Source organism: Ovis aries, chromosome X (assembly GCF_016772045.2).
Source record: "Ovis aries strain OAR_USU_Benz2616 breed Rambouillet chromosome X, ARS-UI_Ramb_v3.0, whole genome shotgun sequence".
Lineage (NCBI taxonomy): Eukaryota > Metazoa > Chordata > Mammalia > Artiodactyla > Bovidae > Ovis > Ovis aries.
In genome coordinates, this window is record NC_056080.1 from 15547269 (window position 1) to 15561196 (window position 13928).

General features: G+C 42.5%; 1 pseudogene; it reads right to left on the reverse strand.

Annotated features, from left to right (window-relative positions):
- Positions 1–9991: 9991 nt before the first annotated feature.
- LOC101102624 (elongation factor 1-beta-like) lies at positions 9992–11934 on the reverse strand (annotated as a pseudogene).
- Between the last annotated feature and the right edge of the window lie 1994 nt (positions 11935–13928).

Here is a 13928-nt window from a genome sequence, read left to right on the forward strand (position 1 = left end):
CACACACACACCCCAGCCCTGCTTGCCCTCCTCACCCTCCAGTCTTGTGCTTTTTCTGTTGAGGACTTATTGTCACCCTACACATGACATTTTATTTATCTTTTTAGTTTACGGTCTGTCTTGTTGGCTGAAATAGACTCTTTAAGAGTACAGTCTCATTGGTTTTGTTTACTGCTGTATCACCAGTGCCTTGAACAGAGCCCAGAACAGAGTGGATGCTGAATGAATACTTTTTGAACTCAGTAAGGAAGTTCAGAAATGAATTATAGGATCTTGCAGCCTTTGGAACAGAGACATAATCTCTGCAAGAGACTAGCCTTGCCCCTATATTTTACCACATCGCCATGCTGCCATTGTTAAGTGACTGCTTTCACTACCACCGCCATCATCACTGTTACCATTATCATGCTAATCTCCATCAACATCACCACCATCGTCACCAGCACTGCTCTCACCTGTACTGTTAAATACCGTTACTGTCACCGCTCTTGCCACATCAGCATCACCACTGTCTCTACCACATTGTCACTGTCATCTTCCAGCATCATCTCCTCTGCTCGATCATCATCGTCAGTACCATCACCACTCCCATTTCCACCAGCATCCCATGCCTGCCACCATCACCCTCATCACTCTCATCTCCATCATCAGCGTCACCGTCGCTGCCACCATTCTCTCCATTAGATGAGGATGATTGGTGGGGATACTCATTGCACAGGGGTTGCAATAAACCAACTTGAAGTACAGGAAGCAGAAGGAACAATCACTTTGTCCTGGTGGCCTAGCTGCCATGACAAAACCTCCATCTGAGAAAATTATCCCAGTTCATAGTCCCAGAGTAAATCTAAAGCAGTTGTATGGTCAGCGTTTATGGTGGCTTCAAAAGGGCTACCCACTCTTTTGGATCTTCAGAGAAGATCAAACCTCAAGTTTTACCTCCTAAAAAGTCCTGAAATGGTCTCTAGATCTTCTTCTTTTCTTCTTAGAGGGAAAAAAGGTTTGTTTACTAAGTCATTTCTTTCACCGCTTACTTATAAACCCATTGCTTCTTGTTGCATAATAATACACCCCCTGACTTCTTGATTACTTGTTTCCATCCTGAAACCAAATATTTTTTTTTTTTTTCTGAATTGCTGTTGCTTCTCTAGTTCTTTGCAAACATTGCCTGATAAAAATGTTTGGGTGCCATAAGGTGCCCAGATGCCAGGGATAAGATTAAAGTCCATCAAATCTCTATTCTAGATTGATTCTCCCTGCTTGTGGAGCAAGACAGGACAGTCTCTTCCACCTCTACTTGGTTGTTTTTTTTTTTTTTAATTCCTCTTTTAGACCAAATTTCACCTTCATTTTTACCTGGCCTGTGACTCTAAAATGATTTGCTAAAGCCTCCACTTTATTTATTTTTGCTGAAGACATCAAATGCATTGATTTAAAACATGGAAATATTCAAGATATTCTACAAAATGATCTTCTTCCTCAAATAATGTACCATGGTTTGGGGAAGGGTCTGTTGAAGATGGTATAAAGAAGGAGAATTTTGTTTAATTCTTGAAAGCAGTTTTTCTTTGAAAGGGGGAAATTGCCACTGTTTGGCTTTAGTCCCAAACCTGCTATTACGATGAAACACCAAGAGTACAGTTTATGATATCCTGATGTCAAAGCATCTGATTTTGATTCTATCAAATACAAAGGAAAAATTGTATTGCTTGAGAAGGGGATGGTTTAAAAAGGAATGGTAGTGTCTCCTGAGAAGGCTTTCTTTTTTTGTGGGCATGAGAGAATGTTCCACAGACAGAGGGGGAAATAGATGAAAAGGCCTACATGACTAACAAAGAGACATTTGCGCAGTGATACCCAGCCGTTTGCATGACTGGTGTTGGGTGTTTACTGCCGCATCTGAGGTGACAAGCTGGCAGACAGGTCAGAGTAGAAGTGTCAGGACTTAGCTGCCCTAGCTATGAACTGAAAGCCAGTCAGGTCACACCTATGCCTGATAGTTCCCATCGTCTTAGTCCTCTCAGTGATTCTCATCTCTGGTGGGCTCGGGGCTAGACTAGCCGAGCTCTGCCCACAGGCAGTGGGGGCCATCTCCTTCACAGGAATTGCAAAGCCATCCCCAGCTGAGAGGAGTGCCAAGTGGTGGAAAACCCGAGCAGCAGCTGGTCTGTGCCAGGGACACCTCTGCCGAGCTGAGGGTTTTGCTGTATGAAGCTGGGATTAGAGCTTGGAGTGTCTCAGCTGTGAAAAGATATTGGAAGCAGGCGCTTCCTGTAGAGGGATTCAGTTTTAACTACACAGTGTTCAGTTTACAGTTATTTTGGCCCAAAGAGGGAATTTTCGTCTATTTGGATTGTGATCCTAACAGGGTGTCTGAGTAGGGATGTGAAGACGTTTCTAGATGAGTGGGCAGAAGTGGCACTGGGGAACAGAGGGGTGTCTTGTGAGTGAGATGGTGGCCCTGTCTCCTTATGCTCTGGTGTCTTTAGTGAAGACTCAGCTCAGATGTAGATCTGGTCTCCAACAGGCATCCATGTTGTATGGCTTGGGTGTGAGAAGCACACGTCTCTAGCAGCGGTTGGAAAGCATTGCCTGGCCTGCTCCCCAGGAAGCAGACTCTGATGGAGAGATCAGTCTGCTGAGTGTATTAGGGGCGCTGTTAGGATTAGCACCTGGGAGAGAAGAGAAAGCAGTGGAATGAGGCCAGGGAGAATTTGAGCTTCAATGCTGTGGCCACATAGGCCTCTGTTGATGCTGGAGCAGGGAGGACCTTTGCAGAGTTGTCTGGGGGTGAGGATGAGGGCCCAAGTCTTCATCTGTCTACATGGACCCTCATGAAGGGGTACAGCGTTGCTGAGGCAGCTCTCTTCCATTAAGTAGGGAATGCTGGGCGCCCAGCACTCCAGTCAGGGAGCTGGGGATGGAAGGAGCACTACGGTCCTGAAGGGAGGACTGGACTGGAGAGGCACACCGTGGCCTCTACTGCATTGACCTAGAAAAAGGCAGAGAATTTTCTCTAGAGGGAAGCCAGCAACAGGTGGATATGCTAATTTGAGTGTTCACTGAGGTCTAGTCACTGTGGATATGCAAATAATAAGACAAGATTCTTGCCTTTGAGAGACCCACGGTTTGGTGGAAAGACAGATGGATCAGAAATTAACCAGCACTCGGCATGATGATAGAGGCGTTGAACAGGTAAAATGGGGTGCAGAGGAGGCTGTCAGCTTAATGAATATGTGATCATCTAAGTTTTGTGCAGTATTATCCTACTGAGCACACAGGACCAGATAAAGACATTATAATTTAGAAAACAACCATTTCATGAAGTTTCCTTTGTCCCATTAATTATGGAGGAGAGATTTTCTCCTACTGAGTGGCAAGGCAGTTGTTGATAATGTCAGAGAAGCCAAATTATTTCCAGAAACATTTAGACTTCGTTTTGGATAAATAAATGTTTGTTGACTGAAGTCTTTAAGAAAGGAAGGAAAAGGGGAGATGGATGACCACAAGAGGAGGAATAAAAATAGAACATGTCATAGCCACTGTGTGGAAATGGGACTGAAACTCACATTTTCTCTTTTGTTCAGCATTCATTTCCCCCCTTTTCCAACACTGAATATAATTTTCCCCCACAATAGCTTTCCTTACATCACCTGAGACTCTTTTTTGCTGGAGTACCTTCTCTATGCTTGGTTAGACAAAGCCTCCTGATGATCATGGACTTGATCCCCTCTGAGAGTCACCAGCCTTCCTCTGTTTTCTGGCTGCAAAGTGGCATTCTTATTGAGATGGGCTACTGGACCCACTGCAGAGCAAGATGAAAAAGGGCAAACAGATCAGCACAAACAGATTAACAAGACTCAGGTGGAAGTTCAAAATATTTATCAGTTGTGCAGCACCGCAGCCAGCCATTCAGGCTGAGAACAACCACTCCAGCCAAAGCTATTGCAAACAGGCTGAATACTAGCCTGTTCAGAATTACTTAGAAATTGCAAATGCTTATCTTTTAAGATTAATTTCTGTTTATAAACAACATCACTGTCATTGTTCCCATCTAACCACTTGTTCTTCTAATTTACTGAGCCACCAAATTATAGCACTGACCAGAAATTTATTAAGGGTGAATCCCTAGAGCAAGTGTTTCAGCTGTGGACAAGAGGTCTGGCTGCTGCTGCTGCTGCTGCTGCTTCTGCTGCTGCTAAGTCGCTTCAGTCGTGTCCAACTCTGTGCGACCCCATAGACGGCAGCCCACCAGGCTCCCCCATCCCTGGGATTCTGCAGGCAAGAACACTGGAGTGTGTTGCCACTTCCTTCTCCAATGCATGAAAGTGAAAAGTGAAAGGGAAGTCGCTCAGTCATGTCCGACTCTTTCGTGACCCCATGGACTGCGGCCTACCAGGCTCCTCCGTCCATGGGATTTTCCAGGCAAGAGTACTGGAGTGAGGTGCCATTGCCTTCTCGGAAGAGGTCTGGAGAAGATGTCAAAATTACTGATGGGACTTCAGTGAGCCTTTAATAGCTGCAAATCTGAAGCCCATGTTTCTTTATTTCTTTGTTTCTTTGTCTCTATAAAATGAAACTAACAATGTTTTTTGATTATATCTTACATTCGTCAAAATGATACTCCTATGGACTGGCAAATAAGCTTGTTTTTATTTTTTGAAAAATGTTATAAATTTAAAGAAATTGAGACAAACGAGGATAATGTGACAAATACTTGTGGTCTCATCTTCCAGAATTATACATCCTAACATTTAGTAATTTTTCCTTCAGATTTTAAGTAAAGTTGGTTTTCTCCTGCTGATTCCATGCTTTTCCCTCCCTCTGCAGTGGCAGCCAACACTGATTTCTTTAGTCTCCTTCAGGCCCAGTGGTTCTTAACCCAGGATACACAGTCAGGATCACCTGAGAATCTTTTAGAAATCCCTTGTACTTGGATCTCAGACAAGACAGAGAAGATCAAAAAGAGGGGAGAGAAAGAAGGGAAGAACTCAAGCATCAGTTTTTTTCCAAGTCAGAGTGATTTTTATTTGCTACTTCAGTATGATTTTCCAGACTCGTAAGCATGTTTTTGTGTGTATTTTGAAACCCCTGTTTAGTGTAGATGTGAATAGGTCTTAGTTTTCTTTCTTAAAACTAGGGAGTGCTAGGTGGCCAAAGAAAGGACTGTAGCTTTCTTTCTTCTAAGATAGCCTGCATCAGTAGCTTTTAAAGCTCTTGAGTTGATTCCACTGTGCAGCCAACACTGAGAACCAAACCACTGTCAAGCTCAGGTTTGTATGTTTTTTGGTACATATGTGTCTATCTATGAATAACGTTTTTCATTGTTTATGTGTGTGCGTGCTAAGTCACTTCAGTTCAGTTCAGTTCAGTCACTCAGTCGTGTCTGACTCTTTGCGACCCCATGAATCGCAGCACACCAGGCCTCCCTGTCCATCACCAACTCCCAGAGTTCACTCAGACTCGCGTCCATCGAGTCAGTGATGCCATCCAGCCATCTCATCCTCTGTCGTCCCCTTCTCCTCCTGCCCCCAATGCCTCCCAGCATCAGAGTCAGTTGTGTCCAGCTCTTTGCAACCCCACAGACTGTAGCCTGCCAGGCTTCTCTGTCCATGGAATTCTTCAGGCAAGAACACTGGAGTGGGTTGCCATGCCCTCTTCCAGGGGATCTTCCCAACCCAGGGATTGAACCTGCATCTCTTAGGTCTCCTGAGTTGGCAGGTGGGCTCTTTACCACTGGCACCACCTGGGAAGTGTGTGTGTATTTTAGAAGAATATGTAAAGAAACTCAGTGTAACATTCTGAACTCTTTTTAACTCAACATTGGGTCTTTTAAAAATTTCATTGAAATAATTTTAGATTTACAGAGAAATTGCAAAAATGGTGTGATAAAATAATATTAATTGATAAAATGCTATTAATTCGTCTATGGGATTTATCTAGATTTTGCCAGTTTTCCTACTGATGTCTCTTTCTGGTCTGGGATCCAGTCCAAGGTCCTACATCACATTTAGTTGTCTTGTCTCTTTAGTCTCCTGCAGTTTGTGACAGCTCCTCAGTTTTTGCTTGTCTTTCATAACTTTTATACTTTTGAAGAGTTTTAGTCAATTATTTTGTACAGTGCCCTTCAATTTGAATTTGTCTAATATTTTTTCATTTTTTTAAAATTGAGGTTTGCATTTGAGGCAACAATTCAACAGCAATGATGTTGTGTCTGTTGTCTCAGGGATTCATGATGTCAGTGTCTTATTAATAGTGATGTTAACCTTGATCACTTAGTTAAGGTGGGATCTACAGGGTCATCTAATATAAAGTTACTGTTTCAACCCTTGTAGTTAAAAAACGTGTCTTGTGAGGAAAGACAATGAGATGATGTGAATATCTTCTCCTGATGACTTGTACACACTAATTTTATCATCCATGTTAGTCTGCTAGGGCTACCGTAACAAGATACCATAGACTGAGTGGCTTAAACAACAGAAATTAATTTCCTCGTAGTCCTTGAGGCTGGAAGTTCAAGATCAAGGTGTTGGCCGGATTGGCTTCTCTTGAGGCCTCTCTCTTTAGCTTGTACATGGCTCACTGTGTCCTCACGTGGTCTTTTCTCTGTGTCTGTGCATCCCCCATGCCTCTTTCTCTTCTTGTAAGGATATCAGGCTTACTGGAATAGGTTGCCATTCTTCTGACTTCATTTACCCTCAATTACCTCCTTAAAGGCCCTGTCTCCGAATATAGACACATTGGAGTCAGGGCTTCAACATGTGAATTTTGAGGGAACACAGTCCATACTAGCACCCATCAATGATTCTTACCTGCAACAAGAATAACTGTGGTCTTTGCCAAGTAGTGTTTCTCAGCTTCCAACATTTCTTCTACATTTATTGATTGGAGCTCTACTGCAAGGAGGAGCTGATATTTTACTTATTTATGTATTATAAATATATAAAAAAATATCAGTATAGATATTTTTCCTATGGGTTATAATCTATTGCTGTGATTATTTTGTTGGTCAGATTGTCCCAGATTTGACCCTTGGAAGCTCCGTTGAGTTGGTTCCATGTCCTTTCAGCACACCTCATCATTTCCTGAGCACTTCCTTACTTTCTGGCATCATAAGATATGCCAGGTTTAACTTATATGTTCCCTATCCTAGCTCTGAAATAGCCATTTTTCTAGGGAACTCTGGTTCTTTTTATTGAAGAATGGTATTTAGAAACCAAGATGTTGGGATAGGTATGCTTCCTGCTACTGGGGTGTCATTACTTTCCCCTCAGTAAATGGGAGGAGACAACATACGCATGCATGCTCACACCTATAACACATACCTGATTTATTTCTCTTCATCTCATTATGTACATGTGTTTAAAAAACCATGTGCTCCTATTGATATTTCCTCCAGTCCATCATTACGGAGTTCACCCTAGCTTTCCTCTTTTTCTTGTTTGTAATTCCTTTCTCCAACAGTGAGAAATCTGTTTCTCATTATCCATGATAAATTTATGTACTTGCTTAGTCCTAATACACACATAAAGTAGTTTTGGAAGTGCTAAACTAAACCTCCATGAGAAACAATTTACTAACTAGAGAATAATATACAGTTCTTTATGTCTTTAACTGTAAGGTATATAATCAAACTTCTGTTTAAAATTTTACTTAGGTTAGTTATTTTCCCTTCAGTGTGGTTATATTGTTCACTTGTAACAACTTACACTTATTTGTTGCCAATTGCATACCATCTTGAGCTCTTTTCACATCCTGGTTTTAATCATTTTTTTATGGTAATCAAAGCATTAACAAAGTTCTAAAAGCCAGAACTAAACAAAGATGTATGCTCATAAAAATGTCACTTCCCTCTCATCTCTGCTAGGCTGTTCCCAGTCCCCCATTTTCCCCACTCTGTTCCCTCTTATCCCCTATAGTTACCCAGCATCCTCAGTTTCTAGTTTATCTTTTCTCCATTTCTTCTGCACAGTTGAACAGGTGTATTTTATTTTTAAAAAAGTATCCCATGTTTTCTAGTTTGAGTTTTTAATTAATTATTCTTTGATCATGCAGCATGAGGGCTCCTAGTTCCCTGACCAGGGACCAAACCCATTCCCCCTGCATTGGAAGCACCAAGTCCCAACCACTGAGTCACCAAGAAAGTCCCCATGTGTATCTTCTTCTTCCTCTTCTTTCTCGCACAGAGGGGAGCTTACTATGGGTACTATTTTGTACTGTGCTTTTTTCTTCTCACTTACCATTACATCTTGCAATTCATTCCAAATCAGTTTATAGATATCTCCCTCATTATTTTTTTTGCACCTGCAAATAGTGCTCCATTGTGTCAGTGCCTCATTTATTTATTCAGTCAGTCTCCCATGCATCAACATTAAGGTAGTTTCCAATATTTTGTAATTACAAATAATCTTATACATATGTATTCTTGTATTTTGGGATGTTTTTTGCAGAAGAGAGATTGCTGGATCAAAAGCAAACTTGCATATGTAATTCTGCGCATAGTGCTAAACTTTCCTGCAGAAGGATTGTACCAGTTTGCGTTCCCACCAATAATGTAGGAGAATGCCACTTTTCTCACAGTCTTGTCAACATAATAAACTTTTACCAATCTGATAGTTTAGAGAGCATTTCTTAATATTGCTGTATTTTGTATTTCTCTAATTATGAATGAGTTTCAACATTTTTCTTACATTTAAGGGCCATTTTTATCATTTCTTTGTGAACTACTTGTCCGAATATTTTTCTGATTTTTCCATTAGATATTTTTTGTCCTTTTTCTTTTTTTTTTTCAGTGATTTAAACAATGTTTATAGTGGTTATATATGTGTGTGTGTACAGTATATATAGGGACTTCCCAGGTAGCTTAGTGGTAAAGAACCCGCCTACCAGTGCAGGAGAAGCAGGAGACATGGGTTTGATCCCTGGGTCGGGAAGATCCCCTGGATGAGGAAGTGGCAAATACTCCAGTATTCTTGCCTGGGAGATCCCATGGACAGAGGAGCCTGGTAGGCTACTGTGTATGGTGTTGCAGAGTCGAATATGACTGAGCGCTTACACGTGCATAGTATATATAGACATACGTATATAGGCCGTAACTCTTGCATTTTATCCATTTTAAGTGTACATTTCATTGGCATTAAGTACATGCATACTGTTGTGCAACTATCCCCAATGTCTATTTCCAGAATTTTTCTATCATCCCAAATAGAAACTCTATAACCATTAAGCACAAACTCCTCAACACATCCCTCCCCCAGCCCTTTGTGCCCCCCATTTTCAAGAGTTATTTGTATATTAGGAATAGTACTGTTTTTTCCTATGATTTGTTTAAGAATTTTTCTCTCCATTTGTCAGTTGTGCTTTGACTTTGTTTATAATGTTTTGGGGCATGCAAAATTTTGTTTTTAAGTAATCAAACCTGTCAAACTTTTCTTTTACTGCCTCTAGATTTTGAGGCATAGTTAAGAAACCTTTCCCTACACCCAGATTGTAGCAGATTCACTTATATTTTCTTCCAGTATGAGTGCGGCTTTTTTGTTTTAACATTTGGATCCCTGATCCATTTGGAATTTATGCTTGTAAGATAGAGTGAGATGTATATTAAAAGTTCAAATGAGCCACGCTCGTACTGGAAGAAAATATAAGTGAATTTCTCTACAATCTGGGTGTAGGGAAAGGTTTCTTGTGTGTGTGTGTGTGTGTGTGTGTGTGTGTGTGTGTGTGTGTGTGTGTGTGTGTAGGCTTCCCTGGTATCTCAGTGGTAAAGAATCCGCCTGCAATGCAGGAGACACAGATGTGGATTCGATCCCTGGGGTTGGGATGATCCCCTCGAGAACAAAATGGCAACCTAGTCCAGTATTCTTGCCTCGAAAATTCAATGGACAGAGGAGCCTGGTGGGCTACCATCCATGGGGTTGCAAAGAGCTGGACACGACTGAGTGATTAAACCACCACCACCACCACTATATTTAGAGGCACGAATCCATGATGGACTTTAGATCTTGTTGAAATCAGCCCCGTCCATGGCTGCAGATACTCCTCAAAAGCAGTGATTTGCTCCTCCAGCACTTCTGCTCCAAGCTTATTGTCTTCAACTACACACTGTACTGGAAGTTCTAAAATTCCATAGCCCACTGAGACTAGTCTAGAAGAGCCCCAGAACAAGCCATCTGCTTGCATACTTCAGACACACCCCTCTAGTTTTGCCATTATCTGTCTCATCATCCCAAGGTTTCACATCTAATAAGATGGAAGACTTGGCAACAAGTGCTGGTCTTTTGGCTTTCTTTGACTCATACTGTGTGAGGCGTTCTTCCCTTAGCTTCTTGGCTTCTTCACTTTCCTCCTCATCAGATCCCAAGAGATGAGTGTCATCAGTCTTCACTCACTGTAGCCCCACTTCCCGTGGTGTCTTCCATACTAGCAGGGCCATACTTGCCCAAAGCTTCCTTTACTCCTCCACCAAGTAGTTGCTTAACACCTGGAGGCTGGTGGTGCTTTTTGAGTCTCTAAAACCCATGGTGACAGCTGATCTCGGAACTAACTAGAGGGAAACAGGAAAGAAAGAGGAGCGCAGGTGGATGAGCTGAGTGCTAAGAGGTAAAAAGGGCCAATATTATTTATTAAGAATCTCTCCTGATTTATAATACCACCTCATTCACATCACAGGATTCTAGAAATGCTGAATTGTGACTAAAATTGCATTGATTTTACATACATATTACCAATCTACAAAGTAATTGAAAAGAAGCAAATAGTTTTCTAGACTTGAAGAAATTTTTTTTAAATTGAAAATGGGTCCAGAAGTCACCCTGGTAGCTCAGCTGGTAAAGAATCTGCCTTCAGTGCAGGAGACCCTGGTTTGATTCCTGGGTTGCAAGGATCCCCTGGAGAAGTGATAGGCTACCCACTCCAGTATACTTGGGCTTCCCTAACAGCTCAGCTGGTAAAGAATCCTCCTGCAACATGAGAGACCTGGGTTCGATCCCTGAGGAAGATCTCCTGGAAAAGGGAATGGCTACCCACTCCAGTATTCTGGCCTGGGAAATTCCATAGTCCAAGGGGCTGCAAAGAGTTAGACACAACTGGGTGACTTTCATTCCAGATGCCACCTAGGGTCAACCTTCAGTGGCTCCTCACCATTATCAAGATAACCTCTCTCCTTAGCCCAAGAATTCCTCCTGATCTAATCTGCGCCTGCCTTTCCAGCTCTGAATGCCATTCCTTCTCCTTCTCTGAGTGTCTTAGCATTCACATCTCATGACACTGGCTTTAGGAAGCCTTCCCCAACCTTTCTATCTGAGTCCAAACCTCTTCTCCTGCACTCTTGCGGTCTCCAGGGACAGTTGAGTCATGGCCTCATTGTACCGTATTATAGTCACGGGCCATACTTTCTTTGTGCCACTAGACTATGATTCCATTAAGACAAGGGACAGTGACTTAATCTTGTTTGTTTGTTTTTTTGTATTTCTAGATACAAAGAGAACTTGATAGATTTAGAGCAGTGCATCTAGGCTTGACTTGAATTCTTCAAAAACAGTTTGCTGCCTCAAAAGGCAAACGGTTCCATTGTTACATTATTTGAAAATTCTTGTTCACAGCGTACTAAACTTCTTGCCTGTGATTTCTACCCACTTGTCCTTGTTGTATCATTAGGAACCAAGTCTCTTATTAAAGGGCGGTGATCTGCTCCCAGAGCTGGGCCTTGGCTAAGGATCCAGCTGTGGGTGCCTCTTCTTGCAACAGTTCAGTGCTGCTGTTTGGCATATGAATTCTTCCCTGAAGATTTGATTTAAGGTAAGAAAAATCTGAGTTTCCCAGAAAGTGCCATTGTTTGTTATACTATTTTAATGTATTCCCACAAGCGGCTTCCCTGAAAGGCTTCTGCATACTCACATTCAGCGTGTTATTTATCACCTCAGTGCCCTTGCTCTCCATCTTTCCATGGGGACTTGATGGGTTTAACCAATCTTTGTTCTCTGTTCTTCTGGGTCTTCTACGGTGCTGACTTGCTAGCAGCTATGGGTACCATTACGGTGCTACTTGATGCCCCCAGCCTTTGGCTTCAAAGGCCTGGCCTACATCTGCCCATGAGTCCCAGGACCACATCTACAATGTTCTAAGAAAACCCTACCCCTGCTACAGACTAGAGTTTCTCAAAGGACAATGTGAATTGGAACCTCCCAGTGAGTTTGTTAAGGGTGCAGATTTCCTGAGTCCATACTCCTGATGTTCCAGATCAAAATCTCTGAGGGTCAGGCCCTATGGTGTGCTTTTTAAACTAAAGCCTATCTGGATGATTCTCATTCAGGCTAACATGAAGAATTGCTGCCCTAGATGTTGGCAAAAGAATCACTGTATACACCATCATTCATCTGTCCTGGATATTCACAGAGAACTAAGCAGACTCACACCTTGATCAGCGGCCCATGTACTGTTTTGCCTTTTCCCATTAGCTATAAGCTTGGGGAGGGGAGGGATTCTACCGGGTTTTATTTTCATTGCATTGCCAGGGCTCAGCACAATACATGGCACATAGTAGGTGCTCAGGGAGCAACTGTTGAATGAAACCAAAGGGAATGAACGTTTCATTCTCCCTTCCACTGCCCTCATCCTTGAAATGTGGAGAGAGGTTGTGGTGTAAGTGAAAGGAGAGGCATTGGAAGCAGGGAGAGTGCTGAAATGCACAGGAATGCGCCCCTTGTGGCAGAGGCGGAGCTCTGAAGAAAGCTGCGCTTGCAGCCAGCTCCCTCATAAGTGAGAGGTTCTGTAGCTGCAGAGTTATTAGGCCATTCTCTCTAACTATGACAGATGGGGCAGCTAGCATCTGAAGAGACAGGGACATCAGTATGAATTTCTCCCTTCACGCAGACCTCAAAGTCTATGAAGTTTTGGGAATGAGGGAAGAGCAAGAAACGGTAAAGTCTAGTAGTATTGCGTCTCTACACAGGAACTCATTAATGAGGGCCTCAAGGGCTCTTAATAAGATTGACTGTGACAAGTACCTCAGGTAGCTAATATGTGGAGTTGCTGTGAATCAGACAGCCTAGTTTCATATTCAGATTTGTACTAGCTTACTTTCTCTTTACTCAGTTTCTCTATTGGCAAATGGGGATAATTTAAATATATAATCCCTGTGCTATTTAAGATAATGCTAACTACCATAACGGACACCTTCCCATACTTCAGTGGCTTTACACAACTGAAGTTTATTAATTGATTGTGTGAAGTCCAGATGGATATGATATTTTCATATGGTGGGTGGCTCTCCTCCATGTGGTGATTCAGGAACCCAGGTTCTTTCCATATTGTGGCTCCGCATCCCCTAAGGTGTTGATACCCTTTGCTGGAGCCTGTGCATCCATTCAGTTGACAAAGGAAGAAGAAGCAAGAAGGCACACCAGCTTCTAATCTGCTTTGGCATGAAAGTGACACATGCCACTTTCTTCTCACATTTCATTGGGGTGAACTAGTCACATGACCAATCTAGGAGCAAAGGAGCGTGGGAAATGTTGTCTAATTGTGTAGTCAAGAAGAAAATGGCTTGTATTACAAGTCATCACAAAAGCATAGTGGTTGAAAACCACCATCCTTTATTTAGTTCATAATTCTGTGGGGCAGCAATGTGTCCTGGGATCCGCTAGGCAGGTCTGCTGATTTCAGTCAGGCTTGCCTGCTCAGCTGACTCATATGCATGAGGTCAGCAGCTGTGTTGGCTCGGGGCTAGTTGGGCTAGGATGACTCTAGCTGGGAAAGCATGGCTTTGCTTCATTTGTCCCTCACTCTCCAGTAGACCAAGCCAGGTCTGTTTACACAGCAGCTGGGCTGAGTCCCAAGAGCAGCAGCAGAAGGCTGCACCATCTCTCAGGTCCCAGGCTCAGAACTCACACAGTATAGTTTCTGTCATGTTATATTAGCCAATACCTGGAATC